The sequence below is a fragment of the Corvus cornix genome, chromosome 2 (assembly GCF_000738735.6).
Source record: "Corvus cornix cornix isolate S_Up_H32 chromosome 2, ASM73873v5, whole genome shotgun sequence".
Classification (NCBI taxonomy): Eukaryota; Metazoa; Chordata; class Aves; order Passeriformes; family Corvidae; genus Corvus; species Corvus cornix.
In genome coordinates, this window is record NC_046333.1 from 68,269,695 (window position 1) to 68,285,337 (window position 15,643).

Here is a 15,643-nt window from a genome sequence, read left to right on the forward strand (position 1 = left end):
AAACTCAGATGAATTAATGTTTCCAAAATGGTTTGGGAACTAAATTTAAAAATGTCTTTGTGCAAAAAATATTTGTTTACCAGTACTGATAAGCAGTGTTTGCAAAGGCAGAATTTTTGACAAAACTTTCCATTATTCCATTAAAGGCCCTAATGAGCACTTGCTGCAATGGAAACCAGACAGGGAATTTCCTACCGTTGGCATTAATTCCATCAGAAATGTCAATGAGCAGTACCCAAGATCTTTCCTGCTTTCAATACCATTGATGAGGGAGGAGGTTTTGCAGACCTGGCAGTCATCTGCAAAACCTCACCGGGATGAAGGGTTATACTTTGAAATGGTTTTGATCATTCCTGGCAGAACGTCAGCTACTCCTTTGACTCATGACCTTTCACCGTTCCTATTCAAGAGCACTCCAGCAAAACTTCTGGGAAAGAATGTGCAATGCCCTGAGCTACAATGCGAGCAATACACTGACAGCACCCAGCTCTGCACCTCAAGGCTGGCTCGCTCCCAGCTGTTCTACTGTCTGTAGGAAATTAGAAGCCTGCTGAATGAAAGGCAGATGGTGTGATGGACAACCTCTGATCCCTATCGGCAAGTTACACAATGTAGACTGGTAGATCTTTTCAGTACATGATAAAATGAATTGTGGTTTCGCTGTCACCAAATTAATTCTTGGTCTTAGTGCTTGCAGACCTTTGGAACTGAAGATGGTTTGCTAATCCTATCTAAAAAACTGGAAAGTAGACGTGCTGTCAGACTGACTTGACACCCTCTTGCTTTGTTTTTGCATGAAAAAATTGTCAGCCAAAGGAAAAAAGTCTCTGATAAGTATGGTGAAAAATATGCAGGCAGTTATTTTCATAGTCTAACATTAGGTTAAAGATATACATACAAAAATAGCAAAGAAAAATGAAAAGTAACTTTGAAAATAAAGCCAAAAAAATTTCCTGAAAGTAAGAACACAGGAGTTTATTAGTCAGTAAACTAAATAAGAATAAATGGCTTCCAAAATAAAAGAAACCCAGAACCACTGTCTATGAAATGAGTAGAATTGTAGGCTAAGACACTAGTTATTCTTAATAGTGCAATTGAAATCTATTCCTATATACATAGAGTAATTTATCTTCTCTTTATAATACTAGTCTTGGTGAAGTGAGGAACCCTTAGTATCAAACCCAGTGACTTATATTCATTGCCTGGAAAAGTACAGTTGCATCTTTAATCTGTACTTTTGTATAGTCTCTAGATGAGCACAAGACTGCTTTTATTACCTGAAAAAAAAAGGTCTTTGCCTTATATTTCCTCAGTGAGAATTTCTAGAAGATCCATCCTGGCAGTTTGCACATTTTGAAATAAATAAAGTGCTGGATGATCAGACCTCATACTTGACAATACACTTGAGTAAACGCAGGTATTTTTAATAGGGAGTTGGGAGGCAAAAAATTTCTTCTCTTCCACCAAAACTGCCTAATGGAATGCCTCTTGCCTCGTGTTCAATTACCAGTGTCAGTGTTTCATACAACCTTGATGTTTGACCCACCACAAATGGTGTGCATTTGTACAGACACGCACTTGTAGTGAGCCGAGGTTGTAGCTACCAGGCTTGGCCGGTGCTGAATGGAGAATATGCGGAGACAGACTGTGTTTGTCATCAGCAGGGAGAGTTTATGTCATTTTTCAGAGCTGCAGAGAATGTGATGGCAATTGTTTACCTCATTGTTTCCTATGTCAGATAGAGTGTGGCGATAAGTGAGAACCAGGACACAAGTGGGAAGAATCTCTCTTACTCAGGGTCTAGTGTTGGGAGTCCCTTGTTTCTGAATGGGGTGTGTCTTCACCTGCTGCTTCTCTTGTTGCCAGGAGGGTCAGAGAAGATAAATGAAACAGAAGAGCATTCCAAGCTCTCATTCAGGCTGTGGTTGCTAGGTGGCTTTGGTTCCCAAACTGGGTATCTCCCTTGTTTCTGTGGCTCCCAGAAGGGACAATGAAGATGAATGACATGGCAAACTGCTTTATGGCTTTCATTCAGGCTTTGACGTTGTCCCCATTCTGGTACAAAATTCCTCAACATCTGAGGAAAAGAAGGAAAGTGCATAGTGTGTCGAATTGTGTATTAAAGAAGATATGAGGGTAAGATTTCCTATAAATGTTGGAGTTTGTCCACATGCAGAGATATGTTTGGATGTCATCAGCCTTCAAGGCTTGGCCCCAAAATGCTGTTATTTAGATTAATGGTTTAAGGACCTATCATCACTTTCTTTTCTGGACTAAAGAAGAAGGCAATTAGCTTAGAAGGAGTGCTTTAGGGGTGAAAAACATTCAGCTCTGCTATAGCCAGCTGAGAACGGGATCAGGGGAGGCAGGCTGGGATATGAGGAAGAAATCCTACTGAGAGGTGCCAGTGGGAGCAGCATGTTCTTTTTTGTTGTTCCTGGTATAAGATATCCAAGGTCACTGGAAATTGTAGAACTGGCTGTGAAGCTTCCTGGTATTTGAAGACCTTCAAAGTAACCAGTAGAGAACAGCTCAGGGCTAAGAATCAGACTACTGCCTGTTCCAAGGAAAGAAGTATTTCTTTATGTTCGTGTATGTTTGCGAGCAGGCCTACACACAGGCACACACTGTGGTGTTACTTCTGGATTGCTTCATCACAGCTTTATTCTTTGTTTCTCTTGTATTTGTCAAAAGTTATCACCTTTAATTGCCAGCTTTAAATGAAGACATGGTGGTTGAGGTCTGGGGACTAGATATTCTGCTTCAATTATCAGATAAATAGTTTTGGGGGATAATATTAGGGGACTTGACTTTTCTTCAGCCACAGCAATAGCCTAAGCATCCCACGCTGCTGCCTGCTGCCTTGCACTGCACACTCATTTGTGTTAATACCACTTTTGATGGAGTAACATGATGCCACTTGGCAAAAACAAACAAAAGCATTGGAGAAGTAAGAATGCTGTTTTAAATCGGAATAAACTTCAAGTCTACCTTGCAAATCACCTTGTAGCTGCAGGAACAGCTATAGTGGCACAGCTGAGAAGCCAACAAGGACTGCTCAGGGAGGCTCCAATGGCCCAAAGAAACACATTGCCGTGTTGAAGTAGATAAGCACACTCAAATTGTTTAACTTTGGCATCTTAGTTTACAAGCAGTTATATGTCAATTAGGGGCCCGAAAGAAGATAAATGAATAGCCAGAAAGGGGGAATCCCTGTTTTGGCAGTGGTAGTCACTGTACTAGTTCAAGATATACTGTGAAAATCACCCCTCAGTGTTAAAGAGTTGGTAAAAGTAATTTTTCTGCCAGGACAGGGATTATCTTTTTAATGTGTTTGTAAAATACCTGACACATGAAGGGTGGGGTCTTCCTCTGATAGAAATGGCAAGAAGAATAGAGAACTTCAGGAAATCTTGCACTCAGCAAGAGGAGCTTAATCTCATTAAAGGGACATGAGGATGATACACTGTGTAAGCTGATTAACATTTACGCAGAGAACACTACTACTTGTATGAGATTTTGAAAAAGGATGCCTATTTATAGTGTGAGGAAACTGAAAAAAAAAATAGCTTCTATTAAAAAAGACCCCAACAAACCAAACCCAAACCAGACAATAAAAGATGTAAGAAAAACCGTGTTTACACTGTTGCAGAAGAGTTCTACAGTTATGCAAAATAGACCTCCCTCTTTGCCTTCACATACTGAATTTTTCTTTCTGGGTATTTCTTACAGATTGAGTGGTTTAATACAATAGAAAACAAAAAGATAAACAGTCAAATTACTTCAGACATACTTAATTGAAACTTAATTTAATGCTTCTGAAAGGTACTGGATTAGCAACATCGGAAATTGAATTATTCATCCACAGAACAAGAACTTTCTGTGCACTGATGACAGCTTTTCATCTAATCCTACGAACAGGCCTCCACAAGGAAAGGCAGAAAATGTTTAGATGAGAAATAGAGTTTTTTACTTCTCTGATATAACAGCAGCTGGCACTTTTTATTTGGGGCTGGTAATAGTTGCTCACCAGGATCTGAACTGAAATTATTTGCTTATTTCTTGTTTGGTTCTAGAACATCCTTAGATGAACTGAAGTTCCTAAGGGCTCCTGTTACTGAGTTATGGTGGGTTTTGGATGGTGACCTACAGTGCAAAGGACTTAGTTCCCATTACTGACTCCCTCAGCAGTTTGCAAACTATTGTTTTGCCAAATTAACATTTGCTTCTGATATAGAAAACTATCCACAGTTGGGATATCCTTGTAATTTTAGGGATGAGATCAGATATAATCTCACACAAATGTGTAATAGTATAATCAACTTGGCTTAGTTTTTAAAGGTATCTTCAAGGACTTTTTTAACGGCCAGCACTTCTTCTTAGGTTAGTTTTGCACTTCAAAAAAGGGGAATTAGGGCATGGTCAGACAAGCTCTGGCAAATCTTACTTTTGCTTTTGCGGTTTGAGAAATTACTGCCCCCAGCTCTCTGTTCAGGCTTTCTCCTCAAACTTGCCATTCCTACACTAGGTTTTGCCTGAGACATGAAAATCTGTTTCCTTTTGCTGACTTAGTAATGTGCCTAGTAACCTCCAGGAGAGACCTGGTGCAGCTTCAGTGAAATCTGCCATTGTGGAAACAGAGAAATGTGAGGCTTATGTGCCTCAGCTTGGCCACTGTGTACAGGGGAGGATCTGGAGAAAGCCAAATCAATTATGACACAGAAAAATCCAGGGAGACTCTTGCCAGCATGAGCAGAGGTCACATCTCTATTGGCTCCTCTATGACCATCCTTTTTGCCATAAAGATCTATGCCTATAGTCTGTATTTGATTTTTTTTCTACACAATTCTCTGGTATAAAATAGCCTGTATTTCCCATGCTTTGGCTATTTCCACCAAGTGGAGGAGGTCCCTGTTTCTCTCACCCACATTCTTTCTAACTCTGATTGGCAAATGCAATTCATCTCTGGCAGTATCCTACTTTGACTAAACCAAATGGCCAGAGTTGGTGCTACCTTTATGATTGTGCTTCAAAGTCCTCATGAAAACATCCAAGCAAGAAGGATCCTAATTTATGGACAGGGATAATTTGCAGATAGATGATTAGGCTTTTGTTCATAACAAATTTTAAGCATAGCACAGAATTTAGGCAAGGTGGATAGGTAAAATAGTCTGTTAGGAGTGAGAACTGTCACTTAGACTATTGAAGCACACAAACAGTTTAGATAGGTAATTAAATTGTTCACCTTGATCAGGAAAAGCCTTGTGACACTTTGAGAATGTCCTATTTTGTAGTCAAGATATAAAATGTTTTCTAATGGGAGTGAAGTTTATGAGGGGAAAAATATTTCCTCTGTGAAAGGATATTTGTGAGAGGAATTTCAATTGAGAGCAATACATTAACAAGAAGTTCTCTAAGCATCCCTTTCTGTAGTGGTTTACCATGTGTGATGGTAGTTCTGAAAGAAATGCCTGAAAAATTAATAGGAATATATGATCAATTCACTGAAATATGTAAGTGAAACCTGAAACATGCTTAGTGCTCATGCTTCAAGCTTGCCTGCTTTCAAATGTTCCATAGGGTCAAATTAACTACTGTGGTTTGCTGTCAATGACTGGCAGCAGGCATATTGCTCAGTAGATCCAAATAGGACATTTCAAATTGCTATTTAATCCATACAGAAAGGAGTGATTGTCACATCTTGATATATTTAGTATGGGGAGATTGATAAAAGTTCACTCTGCTGCTTTTAGAAATAATAGAATGTTATTGAATCAAGTGAGGCTCATGCAGGGTGTGCTATTGCTGCTGTAAATTAGAATTACAACCGGTATGGTGACAGGTTCATGGTGGAATTGTCTCTCTAATCTCATGTTGTCTTTACAAAACTGCCTTCCAGGAAAGGTATGCATATTATGAAATATTTCTGTACTTAATGTATGAGTAAAGTATGTGCTAGTGCTCTCTGGGAGGCTCTAGAATAATAAAGATGTAAAATATATGTTGGATTGTAGTTTTATTAGACTGCCCAACACATATTGAGTAACAATTTATAAAATGGTAATATTTTTTTTCTTTTCAATGTTGATATTTTAGTCTTTTTTTTAAATTCCAAATTTAAAAAAAAAGGCAAATTAATGTCATTTTTCCCCCTTCTTTTTGTAAGAATATACGCTCTATGCTATTGCACTTTCTGTCTCAGTCTGTACAAGTGCTTCTTGTCCTAGAATAATTTAGACACCACTGACCAATTTCACTGAAGTTTTTTTTTTTTGCAAGGGGTGGGCATTTTACAGGTTCTAAGTTGCTACAAAGTTTATAAAAAGTTTTGACCAAGTAGAATGGACAGATCGTTGTGACAGAGAACTCATAAATCCCTCCATAGCAGGAAAGGTGCAATGTGAGGTCAGCCTTGGCAGACCAGACAGGATCCACATGCAAGATCAATCTTGAGATTCAAATGCAAAGTAAATCCCATTTGTATCTGCTGTTCACAGAGCAACCTGTTGGTTGATCAGCCTTTGTTCTCCCTCTTCCCGCTAAATGTCTCCCTTTCTGTGGTGCCTCAAATCAAATAGTCCAATAATGCGTTTGGGCAAATCTAATGATTCACTGGCTAGGGCAAGCGGGAGTGCTACTCCTTCCTTGCCCTGCCCCTCCCCTCTCACGCCGGTTCTCCGGCCATCCTGTCACGTTCCCTCCCGTGTGCTGCGGGTTCAGCTCACCGATCCTAGGAAAAAATCATTTGCTTCTCTGGAGCTTTTTTCTGGGTTACTGAGTGGAATTAGTTCAGTATGCGTCTTGTGAGTGCCAGGACTCTCACAAGGGAGTGGTGAGTGTGTTTTAACAGCAGCAGGGTAGCAGCAGTGAGCTGCTAGATTGATTCCATTTGATTGTTGAATTTTATTTGAAAGCTACTCTGCTTCTTCCAGAGATTATCCACACATGAGGTTTTGAATTGATATTGTATCTTCAGTTAATTTGTCTTGGTTTTCCTAGGAGTGTCTGTTTCAACATGAGACCTTGCAGCTGATAAAAAAGCAGGCCACAGATAAGGTGTAGAAAGCACAGACTTTGTCTAGAAAAGAGACAATGCTGGAAATCCACAAGGCAAAAAATCATGCCACAACCATTTACTACATGCTTTGACGGAGAGGGCGATCTGGTGCATGTGGCTACACCAGAGAGGCAGCCAATGTCCCAAATAGCAACATCACTCCCCTGCTGGAAATCCTTGCACCCAAAGATGTCAGAGGCGGAAGGTGGTACAGCTGCCATTTGTTACTCACGGTCATGGCTCTGGCAGGCAATTACCTCTGGGCCTGTTCCGAGACAGTGTTATTACCCTGGAGATGTGTCCATTTAGATTCTTAAAATGATCCTATTGTGGACAAAAAGCTGGGAATACTATTATTGGAAAGACATTTCTAAGGAAAGGAAAGGAAGGGAAAGGAAAGGGAAAGGGAAAGGGAAAGGGAAAGGGAAAGGGAAAGGGAAAGGGAAAGGGAAAGGGAAAGGGAAAGGGAAAGGGAAAGGGGAAGGGGAAGGGGAAGGGGAAGGGGAAGGGGAAGGGGAAGGGAAGGGGAAGGGGAAGGGAAGGGGAAGGGGAAGGGGAAGGGGAAGGGGAAGGGGAAGGGGAAGGGAAGGGGAAGGGGAAGGGGAAGGGGAAGGGAAGGAAAGGAAAGGAAAGGAAAGGAAAGGAAAGGAAAGGAAAGGAAAGGAAAGGAAGGAAAGGAAAGGAAGGAAAGGAAAGGAAAGGAAGGAAAGGAAAGGAAGAAGGAAAGGAAAGGAAGGAAAGGAAAGGAAAGGAAAGGAAAGGAAAGGAAAGGAAAGGAAAGGAAAGGAAAGGAAAGGAAAGGAAAGGAAAGGAAAGGAAAGGAAAGGAAAGGAAAGGAAAGGAGGAAGACTTCCCACAATTAAATGTGAAGCAATCACAATTGTAAAGGCATAATTGAAAAGCCACAGAGTTCTAGCTAATATTTAAACTGATTACAACAGCTGAAAACGATAATGATTCTTCTACAGGAAAACTAAATATTTCCAGTATTGGTAAAGGTATTTCTAGGTGAAACACTTCAGGCATTGACATATTAGACACTCAGGGATTAAGCTGTATATTTAGTTAATGCTTGGCTTTGATGTGTATAAAATAATGATGGCAATCCTTTGCAGCCTTGAGCAAACTGGACTTTAAGGAGTGGAGAGTTCATTACAGTTTTTAGCCTTTCTTGATGAGAGAGGTTCCCAGATCCCACATGTGTGCATGTATGTGTGTCCATCTCTTGCTCTCAATTACGTTGATTGATTTCAACCAAAGACATCAGAAGGGTGATTGCACAGAAATTAAGACCTTTTCATGAAAACAGGCAAATATAAAAAGCACTTGGTAAGTGCAAGTCTAGAAAATTAGTTCAGCTGTTACTACATCCCTATTCGGAATCCACATATCCAAGAGATACAGGCTTACTTTATCCTTGGGTAACTAGAGGTCACCCCTTTTTAGACACCAGGAAGTCCAGCCATGGTGCACAAATCTGTAGGAAACAAGGCTTCTGCTTTTCACATAATCAGTTGCTATATTACTGTAAAGACACAAAACCAGATATTTTGCTTTTCATGCAGCACCTGCTGCAGTATTTGCATATTTCTGTGTGTTGGGGGTTAACCCCAGTACACAGCCAAGCCAGAGCCAGTGCAGTCTACCAAGAATACTTTGTTTTCAATTTGGTAATGAAAATTCCTGTCACAGCCATTTTTATAGCTGAAGACTATGACTAAGTGAAGCAGCATCCAAGTCAGCCACACCACACAGCAGAGGAACATATGAATGTGAGTGCCCCACAAAAACAAAATTTATACAGAACAAAGGAACCTTTACAGGCTACAAAGCATGATATGAAAATTGCAGCCGCATCAGCTGCCTTTGGATTCCAGCTCTGCAAATTGTCTAAACTGCACTTTGTAATTAAGCACCATTATCAAGCCACTGTTAAAGAAGATATATTGAAGGTCAGAAGCAAACATAGCAGCATGAAGCTCCTGAAAGCTAAATTTCCCGGCTAAGGAGCAGTGTGAATTGACCTGTATTGCTATGACCAAAATTATTACCATATACAAACTTGCCAATTTAACTTTATTTTGGGTATCTCTGTGCTACATCATTATTTGTCACATAAACACTCTTGACTGAGTCCTTGTAAATAAATATAGTAGGGTGGTACAGCCTATTTCAGATATCAATTCAGTATCTTAACGTTTCTGGAAATACTGTAGATTAGAAAGGCTGGAACAGAAAACCGATAGAGACTTCTGATCTTCAGCAAATCAAGACCTGTCAACATGTTGTGATGCTCTGGACAAAAGAGATGATTACATTCTTTTTAATCTGTAAGGATCCTCTTTTCACTGAGGTGAAATTTTCCTGCAGGAAGCTCACAAAAATTTCACATTGTGTAGAACCACTGATTTCTTTTTTACATTTAGAAAAAGTAGAATCAGATAAAGAAGGTCTTCGTTTTATTTGTTGTTCACAGCTAGTTTCAGTTTAATGCATTTAAAGCTTGAAACTGCGGACTTACCAACATACATATATTGATGTCTACTATAAAGAGCATGTATTCAATTTAATATTACCTCAATTAACTATTTGCATCTCCTCCATAATTTTTCATTTATAGTGCATTTATTGATGGAAGTATTTCACGGTAAATAATCAAGGAAATTTGAAGCATTTTGTTGTGGTGAAACCAACACAAAATGTATTTAGCAGCAGTCAGGATTTACAGAACAGGACAGTATAAGAGAGCCAGCTTTATAAATATAACAAGTTTCATGTTGTGGAAACATTTCCTAGTACCTAAGGCTTGCCTGAAGCCCCAGCCCCTCCTGACATCTGACAGAGGGTTCACATCTCATTTCTGCCCTAGTGGCTAGTCCTCCTAGTCAAGTGTCTAGTCAAGTTCCAAATTTGGATCAATTTAGCTAATTCTAACAAATCTTTATTGACACAGAAGAAAGAATATTCCAGTGGTTAGCATGGTAGCCACAGGCTACTTCTGTGATTATGAGCAGTCGCTTAGAGGCAGAATTGTTAAAAAATGTAGTAAGTAGTCAGTAGGATTTCCAGGGCCTGTTTGTCATAGAGAACAATGGAAATTAGGCACCTGATGCTTTCAAAAATCCTGTCTTCGTGTCTTTGGCCGAGTCTAAACTGCAGAGCAGTTTGCACTCCAGGGTTCTACATCTTGTGTGCACAGATTTTCTTCCTGTGGAAACCAAGGCATAGGGTGGGGGAGAGGGGAATGCTCCACTCAGAGATCGCACTTGGATACAGCTGACACACTGGGAAGCACTCTTGCAGCATTTGATGCAACTTCAAATATCTGCACTGTTTTAAGCTTCTAAACAAAGTGTCAAAGTATGTTAAAAATCAAGCTCCTGTTATTGCTCTGGGACTTGTTTCCCCATCAGTGGGACAGAGAGAATAATTCTTTTCTCACATGGCCATTATAAAGAAAAATACATAAACAACTTTGCAGAACTCAGAAGCCATACAAACTCCAGCCAAGAAACATGTGACTCAGTCTGTGCAGGGACTGTATTACCAACAGGGGAAGAGAAGGTACTATTAGTCCTCCTAATAATGCAGCTTTGTGCAGCATGTAAGTCCCCATTCACAGGGCAGTAATATTCCTCCCTGGGATCTGAGCAATAGGTAGAGTCTTCCTGTTCTGGTGTCACTAACAGGCTGCCTCTGACACCTTTTCCATCCCCAATGGCCATATTAATTCTCACCAACAACTGCAAAAAAACATTTGATCTACCTTGGATTTCCATTTTTCCAAAATAACATCCAACTTACGCCCAGTAAGTACTATGGCTAAACTCCACTTTTTTTCTGAACTGTGGGAGTTATTTATAGTGATACATGAGGAGGACTTTTGAGAATACAGTCTCTATAGAAACTGGTGGTGGACTAGACCAAAGAGGTTACTTAGAGGAAATTCCCTGCTCTTCTGTCTTCGTAGATGGTGCCAGAAAGAGCTTGAACTCCTTGTTGGCTGGGAGGGCAGGATGTTTTTGGCATATTTGGTATTATTAACTTCTCTTCCATGAGTCAAAATGTAAACATTCATGATTGGCAGTATTTACTTACATAAAAAATATTTTTTCAATTGTATTTCAGCTGGTTCCATGTGTTCACATTATTTACATTCCAAAAACACGAGGGAAGTTCCAGTGCGCACACACAAAATTGCACTAACATGGTGTTAAGGTTGCTGACTCTCATGCCTAAATAACACAAAAACTAAAAGTACAGGAAATCCTGAGTTAAGGCTCTTTTACAAACTTTAGACATAATTTCCTTTTTCATACATAATACTTCCTTCAGTGCTGGTGGAATCAATTTGTGGCTGGCTGTTCTGGCATTGGGACAATGATGTGGCAGCGGAATACAGCAAATCTGTGCAGACCCATTTCATTTCCACTTATGTATGTGGTATTACCATAAGACCAAAGCTTTTAAAAGCAAGTAGGGATTTTGAGTACTTAAAGCTGAGATGTCTGAAGTGCTTTCATTTTTGGAGATTGCTGCCAGAAGAAAAACTGAAAATCCTTTTAAAAAATTGGAAAATCCTACATGGACTAGGAATCCTGACAAGAGATGCACTCTCAGGTATTGCCAGTCATGGTCAAATTGCTTGCTGTATAGAGATTTTAACAACTTTCCAATCCCTAGTAATTCACTTTTCTCAAGGCACCTCATGAAATGCTAGTCTTATAATAAATATCAGCCTTTCCCTGAAGGGAACTCCTGCTGTGAAAGATAATAGTAAATTGCATTAGCACATTTCCTGTAGCCAAAAGGGTCTGCACTACGGGTGCAATCATTAAAAGCCCCTCACCTACTGAGGTGCTATCAGTTTGGGAGGCAGGTTCCATACTTTGAGACCTGCCAGTGAATTCAGCTTGCTGCTGGGAGAGGAAGCAATAAATGTTTAGATGCTGATAGCAACATTCCTCACTATTTTAGAACAGGAAGTTAACAAGCAACTTGTAGCTAGAACAGCAAGGAGCGTCCCAGTAGTCATTCTGGATTTGGTTACTGCTTGGAACTTGCCCAGCATAGCAAGGACAGTGCTGCAACACATGAGAACCACCATCTTGTGTTTTTTCACTCTCATTTGCCAACACCCTCCCCCTGTTCCCCCCCCAACCCAGCCTCCTTTGGCACTGCTCTGGCACCAAATAACCTGATAGCAGAGCTCTAAAAGACACCCATTACTTTGGCATCTTGAGATGTTTTAAAACATATTTAACTGTACCTTCTAGTCTCAAATAGCGCAAAGTTTTCAAGTCTTTCCTTAACAATAAAACCTCATTTATAGAATGGCAAAACTAAACCTGATTAACTAGATAACAATAAAAATTATATATACACTGAAAGTGTTCTGTTCACAGAGTAATAACTTCCTTGATTAATGGACCATAGTGAAGTTGTTTCCATTTCATATTGCAGCTAAGATGATGCAGCACTGCAACTGAAGGGGTGGAACAGGTTGTGTATCCCAGTAAGTCAGTGGCATGTACTCACTCTGGTTCCTGAATATCATACCGAACAAAAACATAGCTGCAAGGTGAGTCAGTTCAATTGGCTGATCCAGTGGAAAACTAACTCGAAAAAAAGGGAATAGCTCCTCACTGGGTCAGAATGCTACATCAGGTCCCTCTGATGCTGCATGGTTTAGATCTGGTAACAATGGCAGAGGGAGAAAAGGGCAAAGCAGAGCCATGTTTTCCACCAGCTGCCATCAATAGAGTCCCCTAGCTATAGCATGAAAACTCACCCTCAGACTAACTGGAGAGGATGGTGCAGTTTGGTGTAGGAACAGCTGGCATCCTCGTCTCTATGCACAAGTGAAAGCAGTGGACCACAAGGCAAACAGAACAGAGTGCCACCGTGCCCTTACCTGTCACACTGAAAGCAGGCTGTGGCAGACTGCTGAGAAGAGCTGGTCTCAGGCTGGCAGGCCTTAATTAAGTCAGCAGCAGGAAACGGCTACGACAAGGCCTAAACACCTGAGGGATTTAAGAATAGGCATTGTCACTTCACATTGTCACAAGAAGCACATTTCTAACTAGGATGGAATTTAGAAAAGCAGTGTCAGGAGCCATCCTGCCCCATCCTGTTCAGGAGCTGAGCAACTATGTTTTGCAGAAGTGCTGAAATGCCTGTCATGTGTAGTTCCATCCATCATAGACCTTTTCAGCAGCTTGGCTTATATGTGAAAAAGAAACCTGTACAGATGTTCACCCTTGACAAAAAAATGAGGAAGCCATTTCACCTATGTCATCACAGTTTGGCTACTTGTCCTAGACAGTCATTACAGGCCACACCAAGAAAAGCCTTGTGTCATTCTTTTTCCTTACTTTGCACATCTACATTAGATGAAACTGATTGTGCTCCACAAGACACTTCTTCCTTTTGACAGTACAGGGAACTTAGGGTGATTAGCTCAGGTGCAGGTGTCAGTTTCTGACAGCAGAAGTTAAGTGAGATGCATCTCATCTGAGGAGCTGTCACCTTTGTCCAGCTGTAGATGATGACATAACAGGGCATTATGATCCAAATATTCAGGAGTAAATGTAGTGTGACTCAGAATTACTTGGTTATGCTACTTCTGTGACCGTATTCCCTTAGAGGTTTTCCCTACCTAGTTAACCTCGTATCAATCTCAATGTCTCAAGACAAAGCTACAGAAAATTCCTATCTGCCTTAACTCAGCACTGTAAAGGAAGACATGGACCACACTTTCTGGATTTCAGTAACAAATCTTTGGTAATAAAGGATCAGAGCAATTAATTTCAGTAACCTTTCTGCAACTGTCTTGCATGTTGCTTTGTTCAATTTAGTTCTAGAAGTTTAAAGAAGCTGAATGTTTACTGTTTTTGTAGGCGTCTTTGTGAATTTCATCATCAGAGAAATGTTCTTCTAACATTTACATGGAATGGCCTCTCATTTAGTTTAAATCTGCACATTCCTCTTATAGCTTCCTTTACAGCAGTAAATAATCTTCCCCTCTCTTGGTACTGAGATACTCCAAAGATTTTATGCCATCACTATGTGATGCTTGGTACTCGGTGATTTGTGTCTATATGTGTGGATGTCTTTGCAAGACAAGGCAACATTCCAATAAAGTACTACTTTGAAGAATCTTCCCTAAAACAAATTAGCTTATATTAATCCAGTTTAAAAAATAAATCTGTTTTTAATTTGCAATCATAGATGCTTTGACCTATGTGAAATTTATCAATAACTCCTGGAGTTTTACAGTCAATCTGGGTTTAGAATTCTGTCTTCATACCAGCCACTGGTATATGAGAACAGCTCAGATGCTGCTTCAGATTTGCCTTGTGCTGAACCTTCAACACTCTTCATTGATTTTCAAGTGTATACAATATGCACTCTAGCTGTCTTTTTTTTAAAGCAGTATGAAAAAATACAGAAATCAACCCAATTGATAAGTCAATGGAACCAAAAAAATGGCTCAAATACACAAGAGACTTGCTTCATCTTGACAAGCAGAATCTGTGCATCAGCTGAGCACTCAGTATCCAGAGTCTTAGACCATAATAAATGCAATGGAAAAGGCAGTGGCATGGGGCTCTGAGTCTGAGGTCTTGACAACTGACAGTATATTTGGTATTTGTCTTAAAATCTCTGCTGCCAGTTTAAATTTGGAATATGGTTTAGATAACATGTAAGTGAAGTGAATTGACTTTATAGTTACAGAAAAGGACTTGAAAATGTTGCAAAATATCTCCAAAGCTCAGAAACTGGAAGAAGAATCATGACTTTCCCCAACTGTCTTTCAATCTCACAAATTTTGTGTCACTTTCTTGAATTTTGAGACCAATTTGAGATCTCTGAATGGCTGGAGTTATCCACATGGCAATAATTGAGCCTATTTCATAATACATAAAATAATGTCCTTTTTAATGAAAGCAACACTTTCAGTGTAGCTTCATTGCACCCTCTTAAAACAGCTCTGGTATGAAACTTCTCACTGCAATGACAGCAAACCCATGAGTTTTTCTCTGATGACTATACAAAGAATTTTTTCTCCAAATTTTAATGGACAGGATAATATAGACAGGGCTGGATGCACACATTTCTGTCAAGGTTGTCCAACATTTCCCATTATGAGACTCTGTTTTCAGTTATTTGTAACTCTGCCAAAGTTTAATTATTTGCACCGAAATTTTCCACACTAAGCATCTGCACAAGGCTGAATTTGGTTTTCTTTGGAGACAAATAACTCAGTCATTTCTGAGATCAAGACTAAGGGAAGATATGTTTTGGGGTTTTTTTGTAAAAACACAACAACATTCTGGTGAACCTTTCTGGGGCTATTACCACTTGTAGAGTAGCTTAAAATTAGGTGAAGGTTTGCCTTTGTGTCAAGGATGCACTTCTCTCCATCCCTTAATAGAATTTGTTAAATTTGGCTAAGTCCTAATCCTTTGGGAAAAAAGAAAAAAAAATGCAGTTCACACATGCTCAGTACAGAAGTCTCAGGTGTCAGCAGTTGCATTTCTCAAAGATTCTGTAATTATAGAACATGTTCCAGACTGAGGCTGA